Genomic DNA, 18,392 nt, shown 5'->3' on the forward strand with positions numbered 1-18,392 from the left:
GCACTTGTAGGCCTGATTTAAAGCACATAGGGAACTCTGGGGTAGGTGACCTCCATGCTAATCTGTTGGGTCCATCTTTCCAGACATTCCGTTTCTGGAGTGTGGGGGCTAGAAACTTGCTGGAGAGGTCTGGAGACTGTTGCTGAGGAAGTCTAGAAACTGCTGTTGACGTATTGTCCTTGCCTCAGGGCAGGTGGCAGTGCAGCTTGTGAGGCCTGGTCTTGCCTGGAATTGCCCAGTTCTTAGAAACAGACATTTAGGCCTAGTCTCCTCAACTGCCAATTTGAAGCCTGTCATGGAATCAGCCTAGCCTTCTCACCCTTTTATAGCTAGCCAGGACTACCTGACTGTTGCTAGGTAACTGTTGGGCGGAGCATAGAAGGAATACCAACAACAGGTAAGCTGTCTTGTTTCCTCTGCCTTTCTGATACCACCATGAAAAGGATGGGCTCCAACTAGCCCTTAGTCCTAAGAAAAGCATGAGAAACCCATGAAGCAGGGCTTTCCCAGCTCCATCGCTCAGCTGAAGAATAGGTGTCTGAACTGGCCTGAGCCAGCCTGAACCAGTCTGAACTGGCCTGAACCAGCCCAGCAGCCAAGCTCCATCCACATCAGACCTAGAAAAGACAAACATTGGTGGTGGCTAGCTACCAGGGCTTTGCAGTTCCCATTTTGCTGCAGTTTCGATAGTTATGACTGGTATAGACACCTTCAGTCTTCCAGGCACTTGATAGGATGCCATAGAAGGCAGGAGGCTTTACCAGGCTCGCTTTCCATTAGGGCCCATTAAAATTTACATACACACCTTGCCCACTTAGTCTTTTGTGTGGCCAGTTTTGAGATGAGGAGTCTGAGACATAACAAGGCTAGCCAGCCCATATCTCGAGCTGGAACTCAAACCTTGGTCTTCTAACTCCAAGTGCTAGGTTTTCCCACCACCTCATAGGAAAATACACCTGCTTTAGAAGTCAGCATCTCTGGCTGGAGTTGCGGATGGCTCTAAATCCAGTGGTAGGTATTTGAAAAGTGACCCAAAGGGTGCTGTTCTGTGAACTAGAAGACAAGGAGAAATAATTGTCGTTTTTACCGCCCCAAAATGGTTCCCCCTTTGCAATCAAACCAATCTCTGTTTACAAGTATTTAGCATGGTTCTAGAAATTGCATTTTGAAATTATGCGAACAGAGAGAGAAAAGACAGCCCACACAGTGAGTGATTTCTCGTGGGTAATTGGCTGCTGGTTCTGGCTCCAATGATGCCGTCTTTTTAGAGTATAATTAGTGATTTCAAAGGAAACTGTTAGAGATGGCTGAAGTCTCCAAAGAAAGGCTTTTGTAGCTCCTCCTATCGGGGCGCTTCTAAAATGCGTGCTGACAAAACACTTTTTGTTCTTTTCTAATGACCTTTCAAGCTACTTTCTAAAATCCTGGTTTCTAAGACTCAGAGAGATTGATTCTCTCCTTTATGCTCAAGGTCACCTCATGATCAAGATGGCTGCTTCAGACTGAGCCTTTCCAACTGCGTTTAAACTTCAGGGGGAAGGAAGGGCTGGCTCCTCCCAGCTGAGTCAGTTATTTTTAGGGAAGACATACATGTCCAAAGTTCCATCACACAGCTCTTACTTACAACCCATTGACTGCAGTGGCGACACCCAGGCATATCTGGCTGTGAGAGAGGCTGGATCAATGGAGCTGAAAATTAGGGTTCTTTTGCTAAGGAGGAAGACAAGAATGGAGGTTGGGACAGAAAGTGAGTTTCAGCCATCAAAAGTAACAGTAAAGAATCACTGCCTTGAGTAGGAGGTGAGTGTGGGAGGATACCATTTGGCTGATTAGAAATCCACAGTAAAGCAAAGATCAAGTTTGGCTTTCTCAGACCTTGGCTAGAGAACAGCGTTGCCTTCTGACTCACTATGTTAAAGATGCTGCCCCTGATCTGGATGGAGCCGTGGAGAGTTCATCGCACTCTCTGCAGACAACACAGAAAATGTTGCACTGTTCATCAGGATCTGAGAGCTCTAGGAAGGCTGAGAGCCTGGGTAAAAGCTAGCAAGAGAAAACTTAACAGGAGGAATAATCAGCCTTGATCTTCAGACTAAGAAAAATAACTGCATTCTGGTTTTGTTTCCATGAGATACCTAGAATAGTCAAGCCTAAAGCGGGCGAAACAGGATCCAGGTTGCCAGGAACTTGAGGGGGAAGGAACTGTTATTGTTTTGTGGTACAATGGCTTTATAGGTGTCCACCAAACCATGGGTTAATGGTGTGGTTCCAGAGTGATGTTAACAGACAGTGGAGAAACCTTTAAGAGGTAGGGCCTGGTTAGAGTTTAAGTCACTGGGGGTATACCCATAAAGAAGGGGGATATCAGAACCTGATCCTCTCTATGTCTTTGTCTCTGTCTCTATCCCCACCTCCTCCTCTCTTCCCACTTCCCAGCAGCCCCGGGTGAACAGTGTTTGTTTTGGTTGGTTGTTTCAAAGTGTTCTTCCTACCACATATTGAATCCTCACTACAGACCCAAAGCAATAAGGCCAAGTGACAACGGGCTATTCACGTGGGCTCCAAATAAACCTTTCTTTCCTATAAATTGATTATCTCAGTTATTTTGTCATGGTACCGGGCTTGAATTTTGCAAGGTGAAGAGCTCTGGAAATAGCCGCACGATGTGCTGGCATTAGTCACACAGGGGCACGATGTGCTTAACACCGCTAAATGGCATGCACAAAGTGGATCTGACAGTTAATGTCATCTTATGTGTATCCTTCAGTGGAAAATGTGGAAATCAAATAACTGTATAGATGGAGGTGGAGTGGGTATTGCTCAGCTCTAGGTTTAACCTCCATGTGTTAGCGGGAAGACATAGCTGTCAGAACATGTACTTGGATCTGGCCCTTGACTGCAGGGAAAGTGGAAGCTAATGTTTGTAGCATGCTTGCACCCTTTGATGGGCCCCTAACAAGGGTCCTGTCAAGTAAGTGAGCTCATACATACAGGTAGCCAGGATATGTCTCCAGTCTTTCCTCAGCCCATGCTTGTCCACTCCAAAGGTGGGGCCATCAGTGCTAGGACCTTGAGGAACATCAAAGCCCTGGTGCCCCCAGCCAGCCTGTGCTAAAGCTCCTGTTGTGTGGAGCAGCTTCTGGGGGAGCATTTTATAACTGAGGGACATTTCATTAGTATGGGGGACACTCTAGCCAGGTAATGTTAACAGCAATTAGGTTTTTTTTTTTTAATCAAGCAATTAGTGGTCTTTGCCACTTGTCACTTAGCAGAGTGACATATAGGACCCATAGGAAGCAAACCATGAAGAAGATGGAAGGAAAATGATGGGACAGAACTGCCATGACAGTGTGACAAAGGCTGAGAGAGAGCACAGACAGCAGACAAGAGGTGCTGGAAGTCACATCACCTCAATAGCATCCTTTAGGACAGTGGGACATGGAGGCACACATTTTCCAACTGGTTAGTCCCAACTGGTTTATTCAGTGGCTTTCATCTCTGTTCAACTCAATGTTCAAGTTAAAATCAGTGGAGAACTCTTCAAAATTCCAATGACTGATTCCTATCCCAGGTCGGTTAAGTTAGGACCCCCAGGAAGAGACCTGGTACATTGTTGAAAGAATGTATGTGATTCTCATGTGCACCAGGGTTGGGTAGTCTGAGGGACTACCCTGTGAAGGGTTGTTGGAGGCTCTGAGCCATCAGGGATTTCCTCCAGGAATGGTGCCACCCAGTGACTTTACTACTAACAACATATCTTTCCTCTGGCTCATTTCATGGCTTTAAGGACAAAAACAACATCCTTGTCAAAGGTTGGGAATCCTCGTCACTGGAGCCAGCCCTCCCAGCCTGTCCACTCTTCCCAGGACATTGATGACTTCTTTACTTCATGTCCATTCTGAGCATCCCCTCTTCCCCTTTCCTTCTTCGTTGCTGCTAAGAATCACCATCCTTTCACCAGATCTCTTCATTCAACTGATGGGGCAATGCCCACTGCTATGAACTGTTCACTGATGTCAAGCAAGTGAACCTCTCTCTGCTTTCCTTAATTGCCCATCTCTACAACACACTTGAAGCCTGTTCTCTTTGTTGTGGTAACTGGAGCTGTCTTCATCCCTGTGTCTGATTGACAGCACACAGCAACACACAAGAGAAGTTGGCTGGGCATAAGGACCTTGCCTTACTAAGAATCCAACTCAGGTTCCTGGAGTGTCAGGGCTCATCACTCAAAAGCCTGTGTGGGAAAAGCTTGGGTCCCAGTCTGTGGCATTTACTGGGAGGAAGTGGAAGTTCTAGGAAGTAGGACCCAGTGGAAAGAAATTGGGTCATGAGCAATAGTAACCGCTATTGGAAATAGTTTACATTTTAGCTCTTCTCAAGGACACAATGCTCTTAATATCCTCAGCATTTTCCTGTTATCCTTCCTCCCTGTTATGGGGTCAGAGGTCAACTTGCCCTAGGACAGGGAGTCTTGGAGGACCCGTGAGGTAGACATACTCTAATCTGAGACAAGATGGGACCCTCCTGGCACCCAGAGGTTTTTTTTTCCCCAATGAATTAAAATAGCACATGACAATTTACTACTATCATATGCATGACAGGAGAGTGCATTTTTCTTTTCTTTTCTTTTTTTCTTTTTTGTCTTTCCATCTGCTCCCCAGCAACCATGAGGTGAACAGGCTTCCTCTGCCACACTCTTGCCATGACATACTATTTTCCCAAGCAGAAAGTAACACAGCCAAGTGGCCATTGATCAAAGGCTCTGAGTCTATAAACCATGCAAAATATTTCTTCCTTTTATATTAATTTTTCCCTTGGATTTTTCACAGTAACAGGAAGTGAGTTAACATGCTGGGAAACCTATAGTATTATTAAAACACTGCTTATTTTACTCAGGTTTGCCTACTGGCTCTTTACAGTATGGTATGAAATGTTAAGAAGGAGTCTTTCTTAGGCTACTGTAATTTCATATAATTCCCTGGGTTTTGGAGGAGGTAGAAAAAAAGGTTTACTTTTGTTACTTATTTTCCCCCCAGTAAGAAAGGAAGGTGAGAAAATTAATTCTTATTTTATACCCCAAGTAAGGAGTAGCTTTCCCACCCAAAGAATTTAAAACCCCCCTCCACCTTCACAGCATGGAAAAAGAAAGTCACAGCAGAAAAGGGAAAAGAGATTAACACAGAGGCAGGGTCTGGGGTGGGGGAAGGTAAGGAGGGAAGGGGAGAATGGGTGATAGGAAAGTTGAGAACAGGATTTCCGGTAAATGAAACAAGAGGTATGCTAAGCTAGAGCTCTGAGATAACTGCTTTACGATGTCCAGCAAAAGTCTCAAAGGAGGGGGCTCAAGAGCAGAACTGTCCCCCCACCCCCTGCACCCTCTGCACCCCCAGCACCCTCTCTACCCTTCCACCCCCTGTTCTTAGATCTACTGTACTCTCACTTGTTCCCTAAGTCGGAGAAATTTTAAATTGATATTAAATCAAGACAAAACCAAAGATCTAATGCACTGATATAAATGAACACCTCCATTAAGGTGGCCGCCTCTGCGATGGCCCAGTATGCCTTCAGTGTGTCTCCTGAGAGAGTCCATGCTCTAGGGTTTCATGTCCTCTGTGAGGTGTTAGAGGGTGGAGGTCACCTTACTGTGATGTCTAGAGGTGAAGACTTGGGGAGAGAATTGGGTTTAGTTACCACTCCTTGAGATAAAGTCCCCGTGATTGATTCCTGGTGACTGTATAAGCAAAGTCAGAAACTCTGGAGTGTTATTAATGCCCGCGTGCCTTCCCCGTGTGTCACTGTGCAATCCACTGTCCTGCCTTGAGACTCAGTCAGTAATAAGTCTACTACTAGATGCAAACCCCTCAGCCTTGGGCCTCAGTACTGTGAGCCAAGATAAACCTCTTTATAAAAAATTACCTAGCTTCTGGCAGTTCATTACAGTAATGCCAAAACAGATGAGCGCAGTCTCACTGTCAAGGTTTAGTGCCCCGGAAAGAGGCACTAATTCAGTCTGCCTCCTCCACAGTGGGGGGTTTACTCATACGTGGCTTGTTGCTTGTTGGGTTTGTGGTTTAAATGAAATGTCCCCATCTTCTTTCTGGGACACTTGAACATTCGGTTCCCAGTTGGTGGTATTATATTTTGTGGGTGCATTTCTGTCAACAGACCACCTTCCCTGAGGGCTAAAGCTTTTCTCAGGTAAAATGCATAAGTCGGTGGGAGGTTGAGGATCTTCTGGGGTCCATTTGGAAATAGCTCTCTCTGCAAGCCATTGCTCATGCCCGAAGCTTAAACCATCCATCTCCACTTCGCCGGATATCCTTCATAAGAGGACTCTTTCTCCCCCTTGCTTGAAATATTTTTAGGAGAATTAGGAGATTAAACAAATAGCATCTGATTGGGAGAAATGAAGCCTACTGCTAAAATTGGACTGACCTACATTTTGTGGGGGCTGAGTGATTTATTCTCCATATTCCTTTAAGAGTTGAATCTTGGTTATTTCTCCAGAAGGATTAGTTATGATCAAGATTAGTTATGTTTGGAGGCACAAACAGTCAAGCTAATATTTGGTAGCTGTGTATAAAATAGGAAGGAAGGAATAGGAAGGTACAGGAGACAGCTGAGACCTGCATGAGATGGTATTTGAATTCCACATGGGGGTGTTTGGATGATATTACCCAATTCAAGTGCCGAGTGCGCAAGCTTTATGCCCTGGACTGACCGTTTTGTAGCCAAAGCCCCACAGAAAGCAATCAGAACCACTTAAGGCTGGGATTTCTGAAGCCGAGAGCAGCCCCCTGTGTGCTTCTTAGAGTATTGATTAGATTTGTCTGGAAATGATGCTTTCTGGTGTGCGTGCACGCGTGTGCGTGTGCATGTGTGTGTGTGTGTGTGTGTGTGTGAGAGAGAGAGAGAGACAGAGAGAGAGAGACAGAGAGAGACAGAGACAGAGAGACAGAGAGAGACAAAGAGACAGAGAGAGACACAGAGAGGGACAGAGACAGAGAGAGAGACAGAGAGAGAGACAGAGAGAGAGACAGAGAGAAAGAGAGATCTGCAGAGGGTGTTAGCATCTATATTGAAGCTCCTGGCTCTGTGGGGACTTGAGGCCTCAGTAAAGTCTCTCCCTTTGTCCTTGGCAGTCAAAGAGAACCAACACTCTGGAGAGATCTTCCAAAACCCATCTCTCAATTATATGCATTGGTTTTCCCAAAAGTGGCCTTGAATTTCCAAGCTCCTCATCTATGCCCTCCAAAGTGCTGGTAAAATATTACTGCTAAGCCTTGACCTTCTCCCGGTGGGAACTTCTGGGTGTGGACAGATGCCAACCTCTGCCTGGGGTCTTTAGTCTCCCTCCTCCAGCCCAGGGCCCCGTATAGAGGAGGCCTGGCTGCAATGTCCTTGGTGAGAGGTCAGATGACGAGAGGTAGGGAAGAGCACAGGGGAGCAGCTGTCCTCTGTGAGGGAACAGGGACACTGGATCTGAGACTGAGTGAGGCCTGCCTTTGCATGTGGGGCCGTGAGGAGTCACAGACTTCCTAAGAGGGAAGGGGGGCTCCAGAAAGAGTTTTAGGTATTGGATATCAGCCATGGGATGCTTGGTTTCCTGGGTGTAGGGAAAGCAGTCAGAATGAAACATCTACTGGCATGAATTTGATTGTCATAAATTAGATAGTCAGCAATGCAGTAGAAAAAGTTGCGAGTCTGAGGAGTCTATGATAGAGTCCTGGCAGCTTAAGATGATGATTAGAAGATGTGAGATTGGATTAGATTATGTGTGAGATCCATAGCTTTTGTCAGCATCTCGACACACAAAACGTTACGAAGTACATAATCAATGACCTGAGCTTACAGTGGCTCTTCTCCACCCTCAGCCACAAGGGGACTTCCAAGAAGACATACTAGGTGTTCACTGGGAAAATACAGACAATGCTAGGGGTATTGGCTAATCCAGCCTGGTCCCCTCAATAGTGCTCCTCCAATATGAAGCTCTCCCAAGGCAAGGTGAGAAAGCCAGAAACCACAAAAGAAAACACCAAAATATCTTATCATACAAAACACAGAAACCTTTATGCAGAAAAGAAACCATAAACAAAATTAAAAGCAACTGATAAACTAATAAGGCTACTCATAAGCTACATAGCAAGCAGTTGATCTTCTAAATATATAAAGAAAAGAGATCGAAAATTAGGGAAAGACCCAAAGGATTGATATATAGATGAGGATAGTCAAACGCTGGCAACATTTAAGGACTACATACACCCCTAGCCAAATTAAAATAAAGCCACATTTTCCCCCAATTATATTGAGAAAATGAAGATCAATAATGCCTAATGTCTAGCCATAAACTGCCGTGGGATTATAAACTGGTGTAATCTTTTCAGAGAGAAATTGAATAGTTGCTAATTAAATTTAAAATGCGTATGATTCCTTTGATCCAGAAATTTTATTTCTAAGAATTTATGTCTCAGAAAAGTCACACAAATGTGTCCAATGTTTACTGACTCAATAGACTAGTAAAAGCCTAAGAGCAACACAAATATTAATTAATAGTAGGATGATTGCTAATTCATTCTGGTTGTGACACACTGTGTAATACTATATAGCTATTTAAAAAGAGTGATGTTACAGCCTTGTGCTGATATGGAACAAGGCCCACAATATGCTATTAAGCTTACAAAAGGCATTCATACATAGTCAGCAATCCTATTTTAATCTTTACTGTGAACTACAAAATGGCCTGGGTGTATATATAAGCACCTTTAGACGTCCACTTCCTATCAGGACAGCCAATGTTCTGGAAAACCGTGCATCTATCCTACTAATAGTACATTCACCTGCAATCCAGGTCATCACTTTTTAAAATCAGTTTTCACCGTAATTTCTATATACTACTTTGGAATTTGAAAACAGAAAACAACTTTCCTTCCGAGTCTGCACCAATCCAGCTGTAATATAAATTTTATGTATGCTTGCTCTTATACATGCGCTCTTGACCCAGTTTTAAGGCACTGATGGACTGGCAGCCAATTCTTCTGTGTGAGTGAAAGATGAAGCCCATACCTCACCACCTCCCTCAGCTTGCTCTCACACTCCAGAGTTACGGCACACTCACCCCAGTTCCCCAGAGCCACGTGCTGACCCCGAGGTCTGCTGAAATCACTCTAGCTAGGCCCTCCTAATCCTGCCTACAGAGCCTCCCTTTTCTTTCCTGACAACCACAGTTAAAGACAGCTGCCCACAGTTGATTCCTCTTTGTGTTCTGTGACAGCCTCAGCATCCTGCTACATGGTCCTGAGTGGTATGCTCTGCTCTTCCCAGAGGGAAGTGAATGTAACTAACTATAAGCCACTTTCCAGTTCTGCATCCCTGCCCATTTGCATCCAGCCTCCCTGTGTGCTTTGACACTGCTTTAACACTGTACCCCATGGAGCGGCCCCTCCCACTCTACCTACCATTGTCTGCCTTGGCTTCTGTACTGCTGACCTTTGCCTGGATCCCCATTCCCTGTCTCAAGAGCCTGCACCTGGTGCATCTTTGGCCTCTGTTCTTGGCTTACAGTTTTGAGTTGCCCATCTGTCCTGTCATCTCAATGGAGTGGTTGTTGGCTAATGACCTGCTGCCTGGTCCAGCTCTCATCAAACAAAACCCAGCTTTGTGGGCAGTGATCTAGCAAGTGTGACCATATATCACAGAAACGAAGCCAAAGTCAGAGAGTGTCAGACCTGGATTGGGCTGAGGATGGGGTCAGAAACCAGGCAGATAGGTTGCAGGCAGTGTGGAAACCCAGCAACGCAGCAGTCTCCAGCTAGTTCCTCTGAAACCTATGCCATGAGCCAGAACGTGAGCGTGAACGGATGATAGAAGCCCAGGGATGCAGGCGGTTAGGAGCCATATGGACTCGCTGGTAGGCAAAGCAAAGCAGAGACCAGAAGGGTAAATAGATGGTCAAAAGTGCAGTGGCCAGAGAAGTGATACTGTTATAAGGGGCAGAGAGAGATGCCCAAATGCTGACTAAGAATCCTGCTTCTACCCATTGCTAGCTGCACAGCAAATGAGCCCAGGGACTCTCTCAAAAGTACTGCTCTTGTATGCTTTGTTTATTTGCTTTTTAAACACTCTTAGTATGTAGCCCAGGCTGGCTTCAAACTTGGGGTCCTCCTGCCTCAACCACCTTGATGATAGGATTACAGGTATGGGCTACTATGTCCAGCTCTGGCTATTTTAAATTAAAGGAGTTTAACAGTTTCAGTTGCTGAAAGAGGCTCTACTAGGCATCTTCTTATCTGTTGCAGTCCACACCCACCATGTGAACACTCTGGACAGACTTGCACCCACCCTTATCTTCTCTTCCATATCCATTCACATTCCAAGGAGAATCCTTTGCAACCCACCGTCTTCTCTGTGCTGCTCTAAGTGAAACTTCCTGTATATAGTCACGTACTATTCCCACAGAAATTTGCCTGCACTCTATTCCCCTCTCCTGTACAAAAGGCTATAGATGCTGCTGAGCTCCTGTTGGGTTATGTGACTGCCTCTATGTACATGATAAGTCTATGTGACTGATCTGTAGTTAAACTTCATCAGTTAACGCAAGGGAACCTTCAGGGAATGGATGCTTTGCCCCCACAGAAGCCTCGGGCATGTAATCCTATTACAGTCCAGTTCCTTCCTCTGTAAAACTAGACACAATGATACCCACCATGACATCCTCCTGGCTGTTTGCTAGACTCTGGGATCCCATGTGCTTTACCACCATACGCCTGCTATCCAGAAGGTCAGAGAGTGGTAATTCAGAGGATGCCTGGATCCATATGCGGGAGCCTCTTACTTAGGAGTCTTTGTTCTGGCCTTCCGAAGTTCTTTTGAGCAGAGGTGCTGGGGACACGGTGGCTCATGATGGTTAATCCATAGGGATAGTTCTGGTCTGCACTTGAGTCCAATTTCAACTCTCCTCATGTTGCAATCTTGACTTCCACAGACCCATGAATTCTATGTCATCTACAATGGTCAATTTTGACAGTCTACTTGATTGGACTGAGAAACACCAAGGGAATTAGTGGAACACCAGCCTGGGGGTGTCTGGGAGGCATGTCCAGAAACAGTTAGAGCCCCAGGGCTCTGAACTCATGCCTACATTAAGCATTTGATGGATTCATGATATGACAGCATTGCTGGGAGGTAGTAAAAGACAGAAGAGAAGTGACCTGGCGACCTACTTTTCCCAAAGGCATGTCATTGGGAACTCTCTCACTCAGGTTTCTTCTCGTGCACTCCTCTCTACTTGCTGGTCACTGACTGTATGAACTGCTGTGATTTAGTGTCATGATGAACTTATACCTCTGATATGGCAAGATAAATAAAACATTTTCCCCTTAAGTTGTTCTCAGGTATTTTGGCCACAGCAACACAAAAGTAAATCATTTGCCATCCTGCCTGCTGTTTATTCACCTGAGTACCAAATCTCCTCTCATCGCTGCCTGAGGTTAAGCTATTAAGAACAACAAGGGCTATCAAAATCTCCAGTCAAGACACAAACTCCCAAAGCCACCTCTGTTCTATCCCTGGTTGTTTACCAATTCTTCAGAAATCTCAGACAATTTCTATTATTGGCAGACATGGTGTTCCCTTATAGCATGCCACTTTACCACACAACTGGAATTTGTAGACAAGAAAAATGCAGCTGCTACACAGTGCAAACCGGGCTTTTATGTGACTTCCAGGCAGGAGACCGCTGTAGAATGCCACACACCTCCTTATCATTGCTTGCTTGCTGGGACCTCTATTCATCTTATGCGTTGTATTTCTGGGAATTTTCCATGATGTGGTGGGGAGTCATGTTGCTTGCTCTCAGAATTATGCAAAAAGCCATTCTTTTCCTTGAGCAGAAAATCATGGGCACCCCAGAACTCTTTTGACTGGCAGAAAGCCATGGGGCGGGTTTTCCATGAAGGACAGAAAATGAATTGACATCAACTACATTAACCACCTCTCCTTGGCGGGTGTGTGTGTGTGTGTGTGTGTGTGAGGGGGTGAGAAGCTCCATGCCCAAGCCTATATGTGATAGCCACTCTGAGGTTGCAAGTATTTAAATACCCAAGGTGGACTTCAACTTCTTTAGCCTGGTGACTCTTTTACTCATTGGCTGAGAGAGCTGCAATTATTATCTACCTTATTTTCCCCAATTAAGATAAGTCATTACAACATTCTTGAGAAGACAGGAAAGGCAGCCTAGGACAACCGAACCTTGTGTTTGTCAGCACTTAGCTCCAGTGGCAACCGGAGCTATGCGAGTACTGAGGACCAGACAAGAGGATAGAATCGATACTTGGCCTATAGATGAGGAAGAGCAAAGCCCATGGTTTTCAACTGAGTCTGACTTGAATCTCTAATGACGTGGGGAGCAGCTGAGAAGGTCCCAGGGCTCTGGGCTGCTTTCAGGTATCCTATCAGTGGATGCTCAGAGTGATTCAGCTCCTAATTGATCGGGCCACTGCTACAGTTCCAAGCTCATTTCATAGGTAAGTGATTTGCCTATCTCTTCTCTGTAACTTTGCAGGGTTAATAGAAGGGAAAGGCACAATAGTGGGGAGGAGGATAAGGATGAGGAGTGAAGAGAAGAGGGAGGATGGAAAACAACAATACTTAAGACCTTCTAGAATTACAAAAAAGCATGGCAGTGTCTATAGGGAAGGACCCTCACCATGTACTTGGGTGACTTCCAGCTTCTGCTGGTAAAGGAATATTTTGGTCCCCAAACTAGGTTTGGTAGTGGGCAGGGAGACAGCTTCTGCCCCTGGGTCTTTGGTAGTCTCTCCTCTCCCTACTATGTCCATTACAGTTCTGCTGTGGATCTGCAGTGTATGGCTTTTTGCTCTACATTTAAGAATCACTACAAGCCTACCCTCATTGATTACCTGGCTTTGGTATGTTAGCTATATATAGTGGTTTGAATGGGTCTGACCCCTACAGACTTATGTGTTTAAATGGTTGGCCCACTAAGAGTGACATTATTAAGAGGTGTGTCCTTGTTAGAGGAAATGAGTCACTGTAAGGGTGGGCTTTGTGAACTCTTAGTGCTCAATCTCTGCCCAGTTGGAAGAGACAGTCTCACCTGGCTGCAGTTGGATCAAGATGCAGAACTCTCAGCTCCTTCACCAGTACCATATCTGCCTACATGCTGCTATGTTCCCTGCTATTGATGATATTGGACCAAACCTGAAACTGCAAGCCAGCCCCAATTAAGTCTTGTTCTTTCTAAGAGTTGCCTTGGTCATGGTGTCTCTTCCCAGCAACAGGAACCCTAACTAATCCACCATAGATCACATGCTTAGTAACCTCGCCTGGGACACTTCTAACTCTGCCATTCTGTTTCAATTAGCTCAGTTCAAGTCACATCCTTGGGGATACAGGTAGAAAGAATCTTTTAGTCAAGACTTCAAATCTTTCTCCTATGTCTCTTCTGATAGGGTACTTGACAAGCTTTGTGGAATTTTATCCATAGAGTGATCATAAATAAGGCCTAACGGTCTTATCATAAAACTCAGGGCCAGACTATAATCCCCGTGCGGTGGCTTGAATTTGCTTGACCCAGGGAGTGGCACTATTAGGAGGTGTGGCCTTGTTGGAATAAGTGTGGCCTTGCTGGAGTAGGAAGTGGGTCACTGTAGGGGTGGGCTTTGAGACTCTCTTCCTAGCTGCCTGATGAGTCAGCCTTCTTCTGTTTGCCTTCGGAACAAGATGTAGAACACTCAGGCCCTCCAGCACCATGCCTGCCTAGATGCTGCCATGCTCCCATCTTGATAATAATGGACTGAACCTCTAAACCTTTAAGCCAGCCCCCATTTAAATGTAGTCCTTGTAAGAGTTACTTTGGTCGTGGTGTCCGTTCGTGGCAGTAAAACCCTAGCTATGACACCTCATTTCCCAGTCTCTCCTCATACTCTGAAATCTACAACCAAGACACTGTATTACTTCCTTCCCTTGCTGCATCAGCACCCCCAAGAAATGTCATTTTAGACCTTCAGTTATCCATTTTTAACTTAAAAGGCATCCAGCAGCTGTCTCTAGGTCTATTGCCTCTCTTTAAACACCAGCATTAGGTCGACAGCACAAGTATGGCCCGGCTCCTCCCCACTCTCCTTGAAAATGCAGACTCAAACTCTGCAAGGGGTATAAAATGATATTGAAAATTCTATCTCCTCCATTCCCCCATCCCACTCCAAAAGCAAAGAACTGTATTCTCATAACTACTCCAGTATACGTAACAACATGCTTAGTTCTCTGTTTCTCGGTTCATCCATTCTCAGGTATTGCTCCCATTCTGGAACTCATTAGCCATAAAGAATTTGGAAATGTTGGAGATGTTGCTACTCTATTTGTAGGTGAATCTTGTTCTTAGAGCCCCTACTATGTGCGAGGGACACCTCTGTGATGCTCTATTTCTTCTGAAGCCATGAAACTCTTGACTGTGGGGTTCACATGGGACTAGGGCTTAGGACTGGCAAGGGCAGAAGGAGACCCAAAGAGTCTGCTTACTAGTGGTGACTTAAGGCATATGTTATCGGGGAGGAAAGAACAGAGATCCCAGTGGAGCCAGCATTCCTTAGCAAATATACTTTCTTCTGCTATCTCTTAAAAAGTGCTCAGTGGCTGCTGTGGATAGTGGCCATTGTTTTGGACAGTGGAGATATAGAAAGGTTTGTCCTGGCTAGTTTCATGTTAACTTGATACAAGCTAGAATCATTTGGGATGAGGAGCTCTCAATTAAGAAAATGCCTCCATAAGATCAGACTATAACCAAGCCTGTAGGGAATTCTCTCCCTCCTTCTCTCTGATTTATTTATTTTATGTATACTAGTACACTGTTATTGTCTACAGACACACCAGAAGAGGCACTGAATCCCATTAGAGGAAATTGTGAGCCACCATGTGGTTTCCAGGAATTGAACTCAAGACCTCTGGAAGAGCAGCCTGTGCTCTTAACCACTGAGCCATTCTCCAGCCCTCTAGGGCATTTTCTTAATTAGAAAGTGGTGTAGATGAACCAGCCCATTGTAGGTAATGTTAACCCTAAACTCGATGTCCTGGGTGTATAACAAAGCAGGCTGAGTAAGCCATGAAGAACAAGCCAGTAAGTAGCACTCTTTCATGGCCTCTGCATCAGCTCCTGCCTCCAAGTTCCTGCTCTGCTTGAATGTTGTTACCTCCCCACTCCCCCCAACCTGAAACTCAGCTGAGCCAGACCTTGGCTTTGCTGCCACTAAGGAGATTACCTAGGGTGAAGCCTGCCTCCCTAGATCACTCTATTGTTCAGCCACTGTCACTGCTGCTACCTGCTGGGAGTAGGAATAGCCTAGCTATTCCGGAGACTACATCCGATCCTACAAGTGATCACCTGCAGCTGGGCTCCAAGGATGAATTGGAGGGAATGGGCCTCCCCTCTCCTTTATAAAGCGGGTCCATCATTAAACATTAGAACCTTGAGCAGACTAGTTGTCTTGGTTCCATTATTTCTCTACCTGCCTAGGTTCCCTCTTCTTTTTCCAGCTCCAGGCTGCCTCCCAGGCTCAAACCGAGACATGAGAGGCGCAGGCCGGCTCCAACAGAATGCCTGTCCTGATTTCTCTCAGTGATGGACTGATGGAAGTGTAAGCCCAAGTTGCCTTTGGTCATGGTGTTTCATCACAGCAATAGGGACCATCACTGAGACAGGGGGCCATCATCATAGAAAGTTCTGCTCTAGACTTTTATCTTAATCATCCTCTGGGTCTAGACTCTACTTCTCCCCAATGACTAATTCTCATTCTGTCCACTACACAGAAAATTCTCATAATCTCTCTCTCTCTCTCTCTCTCTCTCTCTCTCTCTCTCTCTCTCTCTCTCTCTCTCTCCCCCCGCCCCCACCACCATGGGACTAACTCTCTATGTCAGGACAGAACTGAGCCCTTCTGACAGAATGCTGACGTATAGCAGTCACTTGATTCTTCATGCCAACAGTCATCAGAACTAGCTGATAGGAACCAGATTCTTGGGCCAAGCACAAGAAATGAAAACTAAAGATTTGCAGGTTGAGAAATGGAATTGACCAGAGTTCGGAGAATATAGCTCGCTCCTGCGGTCAAGTAGACTAGCCTACACAACTAATGAAGGAAAGTTGCACGTCTGTGTGATGCCAGACTGTGTGAGGAGAGATTGTCCCAGAGATGGGACATGGGGAACTGGAGGAAGAAGGAAGACCATTAACAGCACCATCAAAGAAATTAGTACATCCCAGAAAGAGCTTATGCTAGAATGGAATTATTACAAATAAGTCCCTATGTCTTCTTTCCTTTCCAGAGGGGAATTTCAAAGTTATCATTAACAATGCGCTAAGGCAGACAAATGGATGTATGCATGTGTGCTTTAACTAGAAAACGAATTCAAGAACTTTTTAAAAAAATTAAACAGCAGCGTCCATGTCGAAAACAATACATTCTTCTACTTAGAACGAAAGCAGCCAGAAGGTGATCGATAAGTATTTTCTGATTGATTGAAAATAAATCACAAAATAAAAATACAAATTAGAAATCCGTGCCTCTGCTGACCATTCTCTCCCCCAGACTAATGAGGTGTTTACTTCCCCAACAAGGGCTTCTTCTTAGAAATAGTTAGCACAGAATGATGCTTGTTGAAGCTGGGCAGGTGCTAATCAATGTTACAGATTGTGCCGTAATCCAAGTGGTGCCAGCTAGAGACGAGAGGACAGGCACAAAGCTTTCATCTTTAATGGTTCACAGATGAGCCCATCAGTCCCTTAAGTGAGAATCCATGCTTAGTGCTTCAGCCAGGAGGAGAGAGCAGCTCTGTGCTTGCCACCCTAGGGACAAGTCATAAATCTGAGTGGCCATGAAAGAGGTACATACTAATAAGGGATCTCAAAACAGCTCATACTGGATGTAGACGGTGCAGAAGGAACTATTGCCGGCAATAACTACCATACAATGAGCATTACTTGCTTTCCTTCCAAGCATCCAATTCTCCTGATGAAAATTGCCCACGGATTTCTCCAGGCAAAGGGAATGCACAGTGGCCACAGCAAAGGCACCCCACAGCGTTGACTGATCCAGAACCACCAGACAGGCTCTGCTTCACATATAGTTACATGGAGGCAGCACTGACATCCTCAACGCATGGCTTTTACAGCTTTGCTATTTCTATCCAGACAGACGGAAAAGGGCTTACTTTGTGACGTCAGACCCAGGCCTATGAATGGCTGTGTATCACCTGAACTCCTATCCAGCTATGCTCGGCTGCAAAAGAGTCTGGGACTTGTAGTTTATAGCTGGGCCTCACTTGTTGAACCCATACTCTAGCCAGGAAATAGAAAAATAAACTAAGGTAAAGGGTGATTTCCTTCAAACATATTGCCTCAAAATTTATGTCTTGAGCAGAATGACAAAAGACTGAAGAGGAGGAATGCTGAATGCTCTGGTGGTGACAGTGTGTACTGGTCCTCCACGGACTTCTGTCATCTGGACCCCTGGAATCATCCTAATCTCTGCCTCTCAGTTTTTTCTCAGACTGTAAGTACTCTTTTAGCCCAGGCTAGCCAAAATCACTGTTTGATGCTTGCCCTACTTCCTGATTGATTGGCTATTTAGTTCTTCTAGGAACTAAAAGGCTTAGAGGCCATTGAGGAAGGACCCCTCCCTTGTAGTCAGCTTTGGGTAGGGGTATCAGGGCTTTACTGAGTTAATTTAACTGGATCTGTCAGTCACTCTCCAGGAGACCACCTCACAAGAAATCTGATTTAAGGAAAGACACACTAAGGAGGTGGGAGAAATAATTATTCCCTTAATGAAATAATGTGTTTATTCTTTCTAGAAATACCTCTCCCTTATTTAGGTCTATGCCAGTGAGCCTAACTTTCCCCCTTTCTTCCTTCTATTTCCTTTTCAGAGATTGGCCAAAAGCATAAGTGTTGTGTTAGAAGCGTGGCTCGTGTCTGGACAAACCACACCAGGCCAAAGCAGTTCCACATGACAGAGGTGTATTATGGGGAAGAGGGCAAAGGTGGCGTCGAATAAGAGAGAAAGAGATCAAAAGGGGTCTGCCTTTTATTTGGATAGTGATGTAGCCTCTTGCAGGTAAAGGTGGGAGGTGAGCCAAGTGGATTCTGGGAATGTATGGTGGTTGGTATGGCCTGTGTGGGTCACTGGAGCTGAACACACTTCCCTTCTTTGCCCCACGTTGGTTAGTTGTAAGCCAATTTGAGCTAGGCTGGAGACATCCAAGAGATGAGAACCTCAATTGAGAAAATGTTTGCCTAAGATCAAGCCTCTAAGGCATTGCGTTTGATGAGTGGTTGTTGTGGTTTGGGGCCTGGGCCAGTTCTTATAGAACCCCTGGGC

The 18,392-nt window shown here is 45.3% G+C and overlaps 1 long non-coding RNA gene across 1 annotated transcript; it reads left to right on the forward strand.

Moving 5' to 3' along the window:
• The first annotated feature begins 355 nt into the window (after positions 1–355).
• Positions 356–13,260, forward strand: LOC110290621. Its single transcript, XR_002377474.1, has 3 exons — positions 356–397; positions 12,191–12,521; positions 13,096–13,260. It is a non-coding gene; the product is annotated as an uncharacterized LOC110290621 (long non-coding RNA).
• Positions 13,261–18,392: the final 5,132 nt, after the last annotated feature.

Source organism: Mus caroli, chromosome 3 (genome assembly GCF_900094665.2).
Source record: "Mus caroli chromosome 3, CAROLI_EIJ_v1.1, whole genome shotgun sequence".
Classification (NCBI taxonomy): Eukaryota; Metazoa; Chordata; class Mammalia; order Rodentia; family Muridae; genus Mus; species Mus caroli.